At 31.6% G+C, this 17,497-nt stretch overlaps 1 protein-coding gene across 1 annotated transcript in view; it reads left to right on the forward strand.

The window, feature by feature from the left end:
- Positions 1 to 17,497, forward strand: part of LOC136984574 (lipopolysaccharide-induced tumor necrosis factor-alpha factor homolog) — a 50,521-nt gene continuing 33,024 nt past the window's right edge. The window contains exon 1 of the mRNA XM_067281623.1: positions 1 to 15. The gene's annotated coding sequence lies outside the window, so the exon portion shown is untranslated. The remainder of the gene's footprint in view (positions 16 to 17,497) is intronic.

Below are 17,497 nucleotides of genomic sequence, written 5' to 3' on the forward strand. Positions count from 1 at the left end.
GTTTTAATATTGGATGTAAGTTCATTTTCTTTTGTCTATTTTTAAATATTTTAAAAATATTTTATGATATGAAAGTTTCATAAACAGTAACAGAACTTAAAACTTATTAATTCCAATAAATTTATCTATTAAAATAAAGAAATAAACAAAAAACACACATAATTTTACCTAAATTGATTTAAGCCTAATTCCAATTAAATTAGAATTAAATTAGGCTTAAATCAAATTTAACATTTTGATCATTAAATATAAAACTATTATATTTTTTCATACGTAAATAATATTTAACATTGAATTCTCATACACTCAATATACATTTAACAACAATTATCAGCATTTAAATTCTTCTCATGATGTATTTCAGTGCTAGCCAAACTGTGGTTCGCGGACTACCAATGGACTGCGACGAGATTTCACTTATATTAAGTTTAAAATTACGTTTTTAAAGACTTTTTAAATAAAAGACTTTAAAAACATATAATTCATTTGTCTTTATTATTTAAAACAACCTTTGTGGTTCTCAATCTTTCTGAGGCTACGAAACACCATTCGTATACTTTTTATTACAAGAAAATTAGCATCAATATATTCGAAAATCGATAAGCAATTCCATGTTTACTATTCTCAGGAAACAATGAATGCAATAAACTAATATAGTTTAATGTATTGAAGAATATAGAAACATGAAATTGTCTACGAACATAGTAATGTATTGTAGTAGGCCAACATTGAAATAAATTTGCGATAAAAACTTCAAACTTTTTTTTTCGTGGAACACTCGAGGCAGGTTTGCGGAACACTGATTAAGAACCACTTATTTAAACACGTAGTGGCAGGAAATCAGCCCGGGAAATCACTTGAAAACGGCGCACAAACCCATTGTTTCGAAATGAATTTTGTTGTATATTTCTCTAATTCGGTCTAAAAATTAAAATAAAAGAAATGAATTCCCGCTCCCTTCGTTTTATAATGATTTTTAACTTTTTATTTTCACAAAAAATACTGGTTCGCGAGGGATTTGAACGAAAAAAAACTGGTCCTTGAACACAGTTTGGGAAACACTGATCTATAGAATATTCTGGAAGACCGTTATCATAGAATAAATTATAAAATTCGGGTTAAAATAATTTGAACGTGTGCGTTGTCAGTTATTCACTAACAACAACTGTTAGACGTATTTAATTCCAGAGTACAGTAATATTTTCACAAAACCTTGTTTGCCTCCAGCTTCGGTTTGACAAGTGACATAATCTTTGTTAAAATAAAAATAAATGTGTTTCGGCCTAAGGGTGCCACTCCAAAGGCGCTGATAATTGTTGCGATCCACATCTGTTTGTGTACTGTTGACAGCAGGAGAAAATCCGTCAACCTCTTAAATAATGTCATTCGTATATTTCTATTGTATAAGTAAAATTAAGTGTGCAGAAATATATAAAATGCAATTTAAGTTATTTATAATATAAAAATTTCTATGAACAGAACTTCTTTGTTCCATTCATAGTCTTGAAACATCAGTATAATCCTAATTAGGAGTATATTATGTATTGTTTCATAAAATGTATTTAAAGTTGTATAAAAGTGTATTTTCGCCTTTCTGAGCTAGAAACCTGTCAGTAAATAGAATATAATCTATGAATATTTCTTCATTTTATAAATACACAAATAAATTGATTATATTTTTCTTTATATAAGATTATGTTGACAAATATAACATTTACATAAATATAATATTTGTATCATTATAAGTAATATATGATTTTGACAAAGATTATATTTTGTATTAAAATATTATTGTTTTTAATATTTAATTTTATTTTTTCTCTGGATTAATAACTGTGGAACATCTCTAGGAATTTTTAATATTTTATTGCCTATTTGTTAATGATAAATTAACAGACTTTATTAAAAATTAATATTTATTTATTTTTACATTTATTTGAAGTAGAAATTTAGAAGAAAATATAATTATTATTTGTTTTTTCCAGTTATGTATCATATTGTGAATTAATACAACAGAATAGAGTAGAGAACTGAAGTAGATAAACTTCGATAAGTTACGATTAGATTCTGTATTATATTCTGTATAGTTGATTGATTTAGAAATTGTCTTGCTCTACTAAATTGAAAAGTAATTCATTGGTCGTATGAGAGATAAATTTATTCTCCCATAACTGTCATTAAATCAGCTATTGACAAGATCATAAATCATTGTGTTGAGAAAAGAAAAATTTTAAATTCACTACACTTACCACTGAATAATGGATAATAAAGTTTTAAAATTAGGTTGATTTTTCGAATTATTTATAGCTTAATAAATTTTCGAGAAAACCTAAACTTTAAATTATTTTAGACAAACCAACGTAAACTTCCATTAAATTATTTCTTTAATTATAAGTTTGTCCTTACAAATTTTCATAATAAGAACGTTTCAATATCTTTCCCGTAAATAATAAATTAGAGGGTTTTTATAGCTGTTTATATTAAATTATGCAAAATTTCCAGCTTTAACTTGTACTAAATTAAGTTACTAGAACTACTTTATTTCAGTTTTATATAAAATTAATTATTTTAGCTTCTCTGTAAAAGGGTCATTCAAATATCATGTCCGTGCTTGGGAGGGGGATATGTATAAACAAATTTTGTTACAGGGAATTGAGAAGGGTTAGTAGAATGATGATGTCTTCAAGATTCTAAAAAATTTTTCGGTTTGAAATAACTTTTTATCAAAATCATTATGCAGAAGTATTTTGATCAGAGATCAAACAGTAAAGTTCTTGCTTATTTAAATAGTTACACTTTAGAAGATCTGTTCTAAATATATCCCGTTGGAAGTGTTCTAGTAAAATTTTTAATATAAAAGGATAACTGCAACAATTTAACTTTTACAGGTACATATTACAAGTAAAGGTGTAACTGAAGGATATACCGGTATATAACTTATCTTTAGTCCGGGAATTAATACAATGTCATCAGATTTCTGTGGTAAATCGGTGAATTTATTTTTATTTCTATTGCCTATTTTTAAAATTAGTCTTGCCTTGACAGGAAATACGAATAAATTAATGTACAGTACTGTGGATCTGTTTTATAGAAATGCTTGATCTTAATATCGGGAGGGGCAGATCAAGCGTGACATCAGCATGGAGTTGTATAAAAATTCGTGACAAAATGTGAGAGAGAGGAGTAGATAGTCAAAAAGGACTTAATGTTAGTGAAATTTCATAAGCTTTTCTACGTTTTAAGTAGAAAAAACAGTGATATTTTCAAATATTATTTTTAATCCTATTTTTTCAGAATATACTTTGATTTTTAAAAAATATGTACAGTAGACTCACGGTTTATAAGGGTGGCCATTATAATATATATATATATATATATGTGTGTGTGTGTTGTGTGTGTGTGTGTGTGTGTATTGATTAACTAAGGGACTTACTTGTTTATCTTATTTGTTTATTTGTTACTCTTCTCAATCGTCGATCACTAGCGATTTTTTTTTTTTTTTTTTATGAACTTCAACCTATCACGCACAATAAATATACCGTAGCTTTCTAGATTTACTTTACAAATTTCTTATTTGAGTCGAAACCATCTCAACTTTGTTGGAACAAACAAACTCTATTAAAAATATTTTGCCTAATAAATATATAAATGATTTACTACATACCTGCAAATTTTATCATAAAATCTAAATACTAAAATTTCTATTTAATTTATATAATAAATTAAGTTAATTTCTGACTCTATTGTATATGAGAATAGAAATAATAGATTATTTTCGTAATTACTAGTTGCATTGTTTACTTTCCTAGCAATTCTAAAACAATCGATTAGATCTAATTATGTGTTTCTCATACAGGTTTTCTCAGATCGAACTCTTACGTTTCGATTAATGCAGCCTGTTGTTTCCCGGAGCATTAGACGTTAAAAAACAGTAAATTAGGTCCTGCCTAGCGGGTGTTAAAGATTATTTCACAGAACATAGATGACCGATAAAGCAGTTGAAACTTAAACTTTCCGTTCTTTATATCGATCTTAAAGTAAATTTTATTCCAGTCAGTTAAATTTAAAAAATTTTTCTTGTTAGTTTTTAAAATTCAGGTAATTTAAAAAATAAAGTAAATATATTTTTCATATTTTTGATGTGATGTTTATAACCTACTCTCTACGCTTCTACACGTTTGCACTGAATAATAATTCTATTTTATAATTTTAATCCTGCAATAACTGCACTGCTATTGAAAACCCGTCATTAGTATTATCACTCTGTTCATGCAAAACATTCTATATTACATACCCGTTAGTAATGTCTTATTTTGTCTCTACTTAATTTTTTAATTTGCATTAATTCCTATATGAATTGTTTCTCTAAAAATAGTATTCCTTCTCTATTTTTTTGTTGTTATTTTGAATTTTTGAGCCCCGAACTCAAGCCTAACATGGACGTTGTGGGCCTAATGGGAAATCTGCCACTGTGTTTGCAGAGTTATATGATTTATGCACCTGATAATTGGTATGCAGTAGGCGGGAATAAATGAAAATTCTAAATTTAACCTCAATTAAGTTTCAACGCATTCATAATACTTTAGAGGAATGGATACATTTATCTCTCACTTTCTTATTGTAAACACATTGACAGTACAAATACAAAGCTACATTAATCACAAAGCAAGTTTACTTGTTTCCCAAATGGTATAGAAGTTAAAATTGCATATACGTTTACTTGCACAGTTATCTTCCAGATTGATAAACACAAGCATCTATCATCGGTGAGAAATTATCACTTGTATATGAGTTGATTTCGCTCATTATTCATTTCTAGAATTAGAGGAACTAGTAAGGAGATTATATTTTAAAAACGAGAGAAATCAAATAAAATATCTTCTAAACAAGGAAATAACGAAACTATGATTTAATATAACAATAAAAACTTTCAAGTAACATCTAACTGAAATCTTCTATCATCTATATTATAGACAAAATGTATCCATTTATTTTACAGAATTAGACAATTGCCAGTAAAGGTTTCTTTATTAGAAACAATATTTACACCAGTTCTTAATTCTTTTTGTGCTTAATACCCCTTTGGCAGTGTGTTGTAGTATATGCATACTTTTTCATAATAATAATTTTAAACTAATGAAATAAAATTACAAAACAAATCAATTAAATCGAAATATAGTTATCAAAATATTTAAAAAATGCGATATAGTAATACGTTAAGTAACAATAGAAGTTTTTGAAAATAAACATTTAATTTTTTTGTAATTCAACCTCACGAATTCTCTGAAATTGTCCCTCGATCTTCAGTAGATCCATGGATTAAGAACCCTGATTTGCATAATCAGGGTTGTTAACCTGACTCCATGAATTATAAATCTATAGAAACACAATAGTGATAAAGGAGAGGACATAAAAAACAGCATCTGTCAAAAAAAAATATTTGTTATATCAGGTAAACCCAATTAGCAATGCGCTATATTAGGTGATTTTGTATGTGGAAGGTTGGATAACTTCTTCAGTAATAAATAAAGTCTATTAATTTCAAGTATTAATCTATTTAATAGTAGATATGTTGCCATTTCTTATAAATGTAAGCAATAAATAATTGAGTGGCGATTGGCAAAAAATAATGTTCTAAGTATTACTTTAATATACCGACAGCAACGTTATAAAATACCCTTTTCGACGGATAGACATTTAATTAATATATTAATGTGTGGTTTGAGTTATGTACAGTCTGTAGTGTCATGTATAGTTTGAAAATATGCAATCTTTTGATTATAAATATCGAAATTAAACACGTAACAGCGAGTTTTATTGTTAATTTTTAGACATTTTTAGGCTAGAGTATGGGCAAATCGTTGTGAAGAGGTGTGGAAGTGCTTTTGTTATAATATCTGAATAAATACGTTGATAAGTACAATATTCAGATGTTAAGCGTGGCAGTTGAAGAGTTATAGAGCTGTAAGTAACGTGTTTTTTTATAGCAACTATTATCATAAATGAACAATACTATTGTTTCAGGATATACTAGCAATTTAAGATTAAAGTAAAGTAAGATTAAAGGGAAAAATATGATAGAATGTTGTTGCTGCCGGAGAGATGCTCTTATATAATGTAATAATATATAATAGGAATGCAATCCTGACTGAAACTGCTTGTAGAAATACCTTTTATAGCATTTTTAATTTCGTTAAAACTATAAAATCTAGGTTATAAGCGTTTATATCCATCAATGTATGCAGACGAAGCATGGACAGCAACGAAGTTGTTAAGTGGAGAGTTACAAGTGTCAGATTTTAGAAGAAATTCTATATTTTATAGAAAATTCTAGAAAAGTTTTATTTTATATGTAAAGAAAAGTATTATAGACACAAAAAAAGGTAATTATAGAATTTCAGGATTTAAAGTTGAGTTAGTGGTACAAGAAGTTGAGGTCTTCCTCTATACTATTAGTATGGAGGAAGACCTCAACTTCTATAGGAAGACATTTTTAATATATTAATAGTTAGGTGGAACATTTAATTGTGTGGAAAAAAATATCGAAAGGAGCAATATCTTAGTGATATTAACGACAATAAGGAAGATTTGGGAAATGAAATTAGTTTTTCGAAGTTTAATATAGCATAGCTTCCAGGAAAAGTATGTAAAAAAGTAAGTTGAAAAGTGAAAAGAAGGCCGAAGGGAACTGTAGGAAAAAAACTGGAAAAGATGATGAGAAAACTATAAAGAATTGAAAGTAATGATAGATGCAATGGAGGATTTCCCATTGGACCCACTAGGATAGGATGTAGGGTCTCAAGAGTTTGGAGCACAACAAAATAATCAAAAAATAGTGGTAATTTTATGTATCAATAGAAACAATTCATAAAGTAATTAGTGCAAATAAGACATACCAGTTAAGTAATAATAATATTTTGCATAAACAGAGCGGTGGTACCAATGACGGATTTTCGATAGCAGTGCCCTTTGACCCTTTCGATATTTAAAAATCTGTAAAAGCATAAAATAGAATCATTTAGTGCAAAAATGGCACTATTAGTTTAGGGGAGCCATGTTTCTAAATGCACTAATGGACGTATGTTTTGAATATGGATAAGTCTCAGAAGTTTTGGAAAAGAGAGAGCTTTTAAGAAGTAAGATACGATATTTGACAGGACAAGAAATGGAAAATAATTAATTGTCGGGAATATATGAAGTTAAATGACAATAACTAAAAAAACTATGCAGAATTCTGAGGAAAAGAGAACGGTTGAACATAGGAGAGTTGTTAGTAAAAAAAGATATCATCAAGTATATCTCAAGAATCATATGACAAGTGTGTAAAGTTGTTGTGTAGAGGAGTTACTAATATAAGCACGATGGACATTATGAATTTAGATTATAATGTACTAAATAAAAAGAAGTTTCGAAGATGTGTGGGAGGGGATTGTAGAGAGAGAGAAGTAACAAAGAAAAGTTTATTACGGTTAAGAATGCGAAGCGTTAACAATAGGTTATGTGGGAGTAGCAGCGGAATGAAGACTCGATTGTAAATGAAACGAGTTAAATTTTGAATTTGAAAGTTTAAATTTAAATATTTTTTTCTTTTTGTAACTAACTATTTGTAAATCTTCCAGTTCTGAATGTTAGTTGTTCCGAACAGAACCTTCTTGATCGGAATTTAGAATAGTTTTTACGTACTGTACGTCACTTCCGGGTCGTTGATCCCGAAAAAACTTCAGTTATATGTTAAATGCATAAGGAGGTTCGAAAAGTTGTTAAGTGTTGTAGAGATAAATATGTTCCTCTTTTTTTCGGTGAAAGCATTTTTATAATTTTAAATTTATCAGTTTAAGAATAGTGAAATCGTTGATAGGAAACGGATTTTTCGTGGATAAATGAGTATTAATCGATTAAAACAAAAACGAAAATATATGATAATGGTTACCATTTGTCAAACTGACGTGTAATTATTATAATAGTTGATTGTATGTAGATTCAATTCGGATAATTCAACATTAGTTTATCGAAAGAAATACAAGGAATTTATTACTTGAAAATGGAATGACAAATGGAGGGAGATGCCGTTTTCTCTCTAAATAATTACTGAAAATAACCATTTGGATTTTTTGTGAAATTGTAATTTGGTCCACACAACGTATCGATGTCAAATAAGTGGGCTAACCGTCTGATTAAACGAAAATTGTGTATCTAATAGGCTTGATAAATAGATTTTTAACACTATACAATCAAATACAGCAAATTATTTGTTTAGCAGCGGTTCTCGACCAGTGGTACACGTACGCAAGAAGGATCCTTTAGTTCTTCAAGTCTATACATAGAAGAGTCAGGTGGTACGCGAGAGAAAAAAAGATTGAGAACCGCTGATACATAGAATAATACGGTAAAATCTCGGAAATATACAAATTAATCACTACTTAATTCATTTCTATTTCACATAAACGTTACATCGAATGATTTGGGACATTTAAATCAAACTTTTAGGGGTTTTTTTTCATTTCGTTTATCAAAATATCGTTGCAGTTAAGCGTACGTTCAATGTAATGACGAAAAAAAGATTTTGTAATGAAATAATTATCGATTCGGTAAATATATCGAGTTTTATCATCGGTTGAAAGTTGTATTTTGAAAACAGGATTTACAGCGCAAGGTGAAATATTAAAATTGGATCGTGTGAATACATTAACTTGTTGCGTGTATATGAATATTTTAAGAAAATTTTTTTATAAATGAAGTATTTTACGGATTTTAACTTAAATAATAAAAATTTTATATTTAATACTCTGATGATATTTATAATCAGCACGCGAATATATATATTATTTAAATGCTTGTTTAAAATAGGCCTGACTTATATAGGGCTGCTCTCATTGCAAATGTAGAGTTTAATAGAACTTGATTTGCTAATTCTCAAAATATATGTAACAGAGAATTCGAACACGTCTTGAGAGATTGTGATGATTTTGAGATGGGGAAGAAATAGGATGGGATGGAATAAAGCAACGCAACACTTAGCGATCTACTAGGGCGGAATACCTCTCCGAAGGACTTTCTATGGTAGACTGACCCATATTTAGGCGTTAGTCCGGAAAACATCACCTGACCAATCCTTTGATAAGGCGCGAACCCACGATCCGTGTTCAGTGGGTTCGTGCCTCACAAACTCTGTCTGCCCACCAGTGGTTCCATTGGATCACTGGTGGGCAGAGAGAGGAGTCAATAGATTGTAGCTTAAAGGTTTTTGAGAAGCAAGAACAGTATGGAAGAGTTAGAAGTCTTTTTTTTTCAGGCTCATAATGAAAGTAGCCGGTGGTGGGAGACGGGGGCCCAACATATCTGAGATAGTTCAATTCCGGAAAATTCTTGTGGGATTTTTCTCGCAAGAACTTTTCGGGGACCGTTAGGATTCGATCCTGAATCCTCTAGAGCAGTAGGCTGATGCCGTAACTGTCTCAGCCATCTTGCTGGCAACTTATAACTTATGATTCAACAATATTACAGCTTAATACTAATTATGACCATAAGTTTAAACGAAATTGTGAAGTGAATTCCCAGATAAATAAAATAAAACCGTAAGATGCAATGGAACAAATCTGTTGGCTACTCTTCTGAGTAAACAAAATTTCTGCTTATGATTCATTGGTAATGTAGCAAAAGATGAAACATGGGATAATAAACTTATTGATTTGGGTTTCATTTGTATACAGCAACACGACTACACGAGAATCTGCCGAGAGAAATGCCTCTAATGAGAACCCGGCCGGCAACGCGACTACACGAGGATCTGCCGAGAGAAATGCCTCTAATGGGAATCCGGCCCATATTTTACTGTTACTAACGTGAAGGATACCCGAAAAACTCCACGTGGGTAGCCCGTTGGCCAACTCACGACCAACTATCAGTGTTCTGTGGTTTTATCCACTGGTGAGCCTGATTGATTTGGCAACAGTCTGTTAAGTATGTGTAAGATCTTAGATTCTTATCCTGTTTTGGGTTTATTTGATATTAATTAATGGGATTTAGGGAGGCTTCTAGATGATAATATAATGTTAGGATTAACTATTAGTCTATCAAACATATTTTAGAACTCCCTTTTAATAAGCCTTCAAACTTAACGTTATACTAAGTTTAATTAATATTTAAGTAAGGTGATAAATATCGATAAATATAAAACAGCATAACTAGTATATATGTAAGTTATGCCGTGACCAGCACTTGTATAATGGGGATAACACAATCTATGATTATTTAATGGATTGTGTGGTGATAATGGATCAATTTGCGTGTGATGAGAATGTAATCAAGTATTGAATAATTGAATTTTAGTAATTGAGAATAGTTATTTCTGTGTTTATAGCATAATAACTTGTATAAAGATGCTTTTAAAAAAGGAAAATATACTTGGATAGGCATTTAAATTCTAGAATTTTTAAAAAATGTATCTCTATATTTATGTGATCGTTTATTTTGAAGAAGAATTCGAAGTTTGTTTTATTCGTTTACGGTAACGCGACACGTGGGCGATCTGCCAAAGGAGCATGCCTCGCGGAGGACTTTCTACGTGAAATTGACCCCTACATAGGTGCTAGACAGGTGAAAAAACCCCGGAAATCTCCACGTGATCAGTCCGTTGGCGAGGTGCGAACCCACAACTAACTAACTACTAGTGTTCAGTAGTTTTATTCACTCGGCTACTGGTGGGCGAATCATTCGAAGCTCATTGGAAAGAACATGCCTTTAATGTATTCATTATAATCTGGATAAGTTAGTAAAGTAAAAATTATATCATTTATTTATTTACTTCACACCATTCATAGGTCCGTTAAACAAGTGCTGTTCTGCAGGGGTTGCCTCAGACATTATTATTAAAAATTATACAAATTTCATAAAATTATGTATTTTTAGTTATTTCTATACTGAGCATAGCATATATGGAGCATGAAATACTTACTATATATAACTACATATAGCTCAATATATAAATCTACCTATAATTTTTCAGCTTTTCTATCATGCGACTTTCATAAACATGACACTGGGTTGATATAATTCTAATTGATGACTTGTCTTATTTTACGTGGAGTTTTTACTGATAGAATAAATTATGGAAATGTGAATTTTAAGAAATATTCGCGTATCAGAAAATCGATTTAAATCCTAATTTTGTTATCATAAATCATTTAAACGGTTAATTAAATAAAATTTATAGATTCAATTATGCACCTAAAATCTTTGCTGTCTTTAGATATTATATTCTAATTATCTTACACCAAATTAATTTAAAATAAGCGTATATTTATATAATTTAGTAAAGTATAGGCCATAAGTGGGGGAACCTTCGACCTTTTGTGGCTTTTAATGCGGCCTGATAGCAATAGGATTGCAGGATAGATTGGATAAGGCAACGCAACACGTGGGCGATCTGCCAACGAGTACCTTCGGGTGGACTTTTTATGGAAAACTGGATTTTAGGTGTTTAGATACGTGAAGAAAACCCGGAAAACTGCATGTCATCCGGTTCATCGAGTGCGAACCCACGACCAGTGATCGATGGTGTTATCCATCGGTCACCGGTGGGCGCCTGGTAACAATATAAAATGTACAAAATTGATATGGCTGTAATGAATTTTGAGTCATGGAAGTGTTTTCTATTATTTTTCAATAAACATATCTATCTATATTCAGTTGCGCACCAGTGGACGAGTGGATAAAACTACTGAACACTGAAGTCATGGGTTTGCACCTGGCCAACGAGCTGTCCAAGTGGAGTTTTCTGGGTTCTCTTCACGTTTGTAACATTTTATAGTAGGAGCCAGTTTTCCATAGAAAGTCCTCCCGGAAGGCATTTCCCTCGTCAGATTGTTGACGTGTCACGTTTCCGTATACAAACAAATAAACAACACACTTCATTAGGCATTGAATCTTGTATTTTCGAAAGCTTGTATTCATTTAAGTTTTATTTAAATCGTCGAGAGAGGGAAACAACTATTAAATAACTAAATTGAAATAAAGGATGATGTATTTATCAACCATACAATGTTTATATACATGTTTAGAACTCAATTTTGTTTTTCAGAATTTATCCAAACACAATGCATATCCGGTGATATGTCCTTAAAGACATCGCATTGAACCATTCGCGCCCGTAGAGGGGGCTAAAAGAGGCACTTGCCCTTCCCTGGAATCGAGTAAAAATTTTTCAAATTATAATCGTAAAAGTGATTGAGATGTGTAATCTTATACCTTTGACCTCTGTCTGTTTTGTATTGATGCAATACTGTATTCTATGATCTACTTGTGAAAACCCCAAAAATTAAACAATTTAAATAAAAATTTATTGATGTAATTATTTGTCTTCAAGTTCACTTCTGAAAAATTTTGTGCGAACGCCCTTGCATTGAGCATATCCTATTTCTCAGTGGCGGATTACCCGATAGGCACACTAGACGCGCGCCTAGGGTCATTGGCACGTTATAGCTTCATGAGGTCCTGGCGAACTTGAACTAGAGGGCCTCATGTACAGGATTGATTTCAGGCATTTTTCTTCGGGGGGAATGTTTTGGGAAAAGATTGGTTTGGGGCCCCAGGCAAATGTCCTGTTTATCCATAGGATAACGTGCCACTGCCTAGTCTCGAGGAGCCTGAAAAATTATATAGCAAAAAGACAATATGCCTTTAAAGTTTAGTGAACGTTTAAAAATCTTTTAAAAACTTATTATTTAAGGAATTTATTGTTTTTTTTTTAACATAAAAAGACTACTTTTTACATAAAGGGCCATATAACAAAATTGCGCCTAGGGCCTCAAAGGAGCATAATCCGCTACTGATACTTCTACATATTTAAATAATCCCATACTCTTATTTGCGAAAGTAGGTCTTTTGCTGAATTAAAATTAATTTTGTCATTTCTAACCTTTTTTATTTCTCTGTTTCTTAATGTATACTGTACACGCAATTCCTTTTACTTAGGAAATCGTGCGGTTTTATCGATTTAGTAATTATAAATTATAAATTCTTTTACATAAACTAAGGTTTATAATTCTAAACATGCAAACTTTGCATAAAAATATTTTATTGCTGAATTTTTAGGATGGGTTGGTTATCTTTAGTGGAATCGAAACGAGGAAAACGCATGCAAGGATTAATCATATAAAGAGATAAATAGGCGATTCTCATTAAGAAATGTCTTAAAATTACCTGGAAATATTCGTTTGACATTTTTCCACCCGATTATATATAACAATAGTGATTTGTTCAATTGGATTGAATTAATGGAAGAACAACGCAACACACGGCAGCTTGCTAAGAGGTAGACTCTCCTGGGAGGATTTTCTACGGGCAAACTGGCTCTAATTAGGTATTGGGCACGTGATCTATGAGAAACTACCCCTAATTAGGTGTTAGACACGAAGAAAATCAGGAAAACTCCACGTGGCCAACCCATTGATGTGGCCGAGTGGATAAAACCACCGAACACTAGTTGGTCTCGGGTTCGTGCCCGGCCAACGGGCTGGCCGTAACGCCTAAATAGGGGCCAGTTTCCCTAAAAGATGCATCGCCCATGTCTCATGTTGCCTTAATCGAATAAAACCAAATCAAAAGCCATTGATCAGGCGCGAACCCGCGACCAATTACTATTATTCAAAGATCTAATATGAGCATATATGTTTACGTTTAAAATATACTTTCAAATGATTTCACTTCCTTAATTAGTATAGAAATTTCATTGTTATTAAGGATATTTGAAGGATAACGGAACAACAAATGAAAAGAATTCGCAACGCCTGGAGAATTTTAAATAACCTAAAAAAAAGCATTTCCATATAAACAGCATGGGTGAACGATTCGGACGATATTTCGCTCCAGCTGCCTTATTAACCCCGAACATCGTTTGAAAAAAATACCGAAGCGATGTTTCATAAGCATCACCTGTTAGTCGCTCTGACACCATTCGGGTACAACGGCATTGAACACGATTTTTAACACATTTTATATAATTCGGAAAGTATGTTTTTAGTTTAGTAAATGCTAATTTACCCCCTCCGTAGAACTGTGTTATAGTTTACTTTCTCAAGGCTCTTCTGTTACGAAATTGGAACTCTGCTAAAATCCCCCCCCCCCACTTTTACGAGCTTTTATGGTATAAAATTGGTTTTAGATGAATTAAAAACCTCCCCATTTTGTGTTTTTAAATGAAATTTGGGATAGGAAAAATGCTTGCTGCGAGTTATAAAATACTTTAGACCGTTATGTGTCTATGTAAATGTACTGTGTTATTTGCTCTATTAATCGATAATTTTGATTTTTTAAAGGAAAAAACCGTAAATTTAGTAATTGTTAAATATTTATTCTACGTGTTAAATCACCTCAAACGTTAATATTTGTGAATATTTTCATATAGGTCACGAGTAAATTGTGCCACGAACGTGACCTCACTTATCGTCTCCAAGGTCTACCACTTCAGCAATTTTGATGACATTAAAATATCATATTCTGTACGAAAGAAAAATGATGTAAATATTAAAAATTAAAGTTTACACTTTATATTTTCTTAATAACTTTCCAAAAAAAGAGAATAAATAACTCCGGTTGAGCCATCCTCTTTTGAAAGATTGCAGTTAAAAATCGATGGATCTTCCACGTTACGTCGCAACTTTCTATTTTTTGTTTTTCCTGTTTACAAAATTTTTCTATTGTTTTAAAAAATGACTTCTAAGCAAAAAGAAAAAGAAAGAAATTCAGTTTTAGTCTCAAAAATTCGACTTTAATGGAGTAGAAAATATAATTGCGGGTTCGTTAGAGGCAATTTTTGACGACTTTTTCCCTTTTTTTCTTCCATCTTAATCGCTTTATTAGAGTTTGTGTCACATTAAGAGAATTTTATAGTTATTTTAGTTAATTCGGCTTTCATTCTTCACTAAAATAGAGTTCAATGGCTGCAGACAATAGAGAAATCAATGGAGCAAACATATTTTATACTGTGTGACTTTCCTTTAACTGAAGATATGTTCTCGATAAGAAGCATGCTATTCTCTCGTTGTATGGTTATTCACTTAAGGCAATATTTTGCAACGCTGCGCAATTAACTAAGAAACAAACAAAGAAATATATATATATTTATGTAAGCAAAAATGATTAAAAATCTTACTTGGATGTAAGCCAGAAATGGCGCACAAAAACTTTCTTCTTGGGTGATTAAGAAAATTCAGTATCACGTTAAAGATAAACATTGATCACAAAGATTGCTAATGATTTGTGGAAATTTAAATTTCACTTGATTTAGAATCACAGAAAATCAAATTTTTCTAGATTTTAATTCGAGAGAGAGTCAAAATTTCATCTCCAACTTGCCAGTTTATCTTAACTTTTAAACATAAACAAAGGGAAAAATCGATTAATCTTCGCATATTTTCTATTATTTACACACTCATGCTGTAAATAAGTAAAATTTAGTAAAAAAATAAGCCATTTTAAAATACTTTTTACATTTAGAACAATAATTTATAAGCTTTTTCCTTCTTAAACAAACACCCAATTAACTTTTTTATGCATTAAATAAACGCTTTTATCCTCAATATAAAAAAATGGATGTACTTAAATGTTTTTGCATTAAAGAGATTAGATAATTAAATAAGTAGCTCATTTAGAAGACAAAAAAAAAGGAAAGTATATCAGTAATTGTTATTGTGAAATTAATGAAGAATTTCAAATGCTTATTAGGGAGATCGAATGATAATGTTTATTGTTAGAGTTTATAATGCTAAGATTATGTTCACGTTTCAAACCCCTTCTCTCTATGGTATATGTAATTGTTTGCGAGTGAATGGGCTGTTTATAGAGCATTGATCCATGAAATGTGACTGGCTTTCTTCTGCTTGGTTGCTTATCACAGAAGACGTGCGAATAATTTTGACACTTTCGCCTCTTTACTGACCCATATACAGTTGTCTGGTGATAAGACTAGAAAATCTACTTCCTTATCGCAGATTATAGTAGTATAACAGTTGTAGTCACGATGTAGACTCATCGAGAACATCATTTTAGCTATTTTAGAACAAAAATTCACAAAATATTTGGTAAAGTATTCCTTGTTTAGTGCCTATTTAATTTAGAAAAACGAAATGAATATCGAAGATTCATTCTTCACAAATTAAAAAAGACATTCTATGCATTTCATTCGTTCGAAAAACAAAAGGCTAAAGGAGCCTGTTAAAAGACAAAAGAGGCCCTCTATTTCCGGTCGTACAAGCTCTCGACAGTCATGTCCCCAATCCTAATAGTAATATCCCTAATCAGAACCTACGGGAGAGGGGGTGCTGGGGATTTTTCCCTGGTCCGGAGAAAACTGGAAAAAAAGTTAAAGGGCCCTACTAGAGATAAAAGAGTCCCACTCTCCGGCCTTGTCTCCAATCCTGACGGAAACCTAATAAGACTGATTTAAGTTTGTATAAAGTATTAGAAAATTTTACATAATAAATAAAAGAACATTTGCGATAAATCCCGATGATATTATTGATAACAAGCAAAGGAAAGTGGAAACATCTGGACCACAAGATCCATAATCTCGCTCAAGATGTTCTTCTCTTTTTAATTTTCCAAACAATTACAGAGAGCATGTTACTAACTGTGCAAGAAGGGGATCGATCTGGAATTTCAATTACACAAAAACGACTCTATCGAGAGAATTTACGAATATACTGTATCAGCAATTTATCTAAAGTCAGTTATAAAAGACAAAAGAGAAAGTTTCTTAAATGGCGTTACTTCAGAAAATTGAAAGAAAAAAATTCAAGTCATGTGACATTTATAATGCGGTAGAATAATAAATTTAAATAGCGACAGAATAACACAGAAAATCTTTTAACTTAAAAAGCAGCGATGAATAAAGAATCCCGTCGAAAACGTTTCGCTGATGCTAATTTGAATATAATTTGAATGTGAATTTTGATAGACTATTTATAAAGCCAGAAACGAAGTAACCTACTTAAATTGAATCGATTTGTGTATTATACACAACGATACAAGACGGCAAGAATTAAATGAGCTAGAATTACACGGCGGGTGGCCGAGCGGTTAAGGTGGCAGACTACCACTGAGGGATCCGGGATCAAATCCGGACGGTTTGAAATAACTCCATGACTTTTTCAGGGTGGTCCGTTCGGATTTGTCGGACCCCGTCCTTCAAATCCATAATCGGCTTGCTGAAAGGAGGCCCTTTCGGTGCTCCAGGGTTCGATTTCGTTCATATACGACAACGCGACTCGTGGGCAGTCTGCCAAGAGGGGAAGTACCTCCACAAAGGTCTTTTTACGGGAAACTGACCCCTATTAGGTGTTACTAACGTGAAGAAAACCGAGAAAACTCGATTACCAGGCGCGTGTTTCATGGTTTTATCCATTCGGCCACTGGTGGGCCTTGGTGCCCCAGCGAGAAAAAGAATTAAAAAAAAAAAAAAGGTAGAATGTTTCTACACAAGCTTCTAAAATATCACTTC

The sequence above is a fragment of the Centruroides vittatus genome, unplaced genomic scaffold (assembly GCF_030686945.1).
Source record: "Centruroides vittatus isolate TY-2023 unplaced genomic scaffold, ASM3068694v2 contig_923, whole genome shotgun sequence".
NCBI classification, from domain to species: domain Eukaryota; kingdom Metazoa; phylum Arthropoda; class Arachnida; order Scorpiones; family Buthidae; genus Centruroides; species Centruroides vittatus.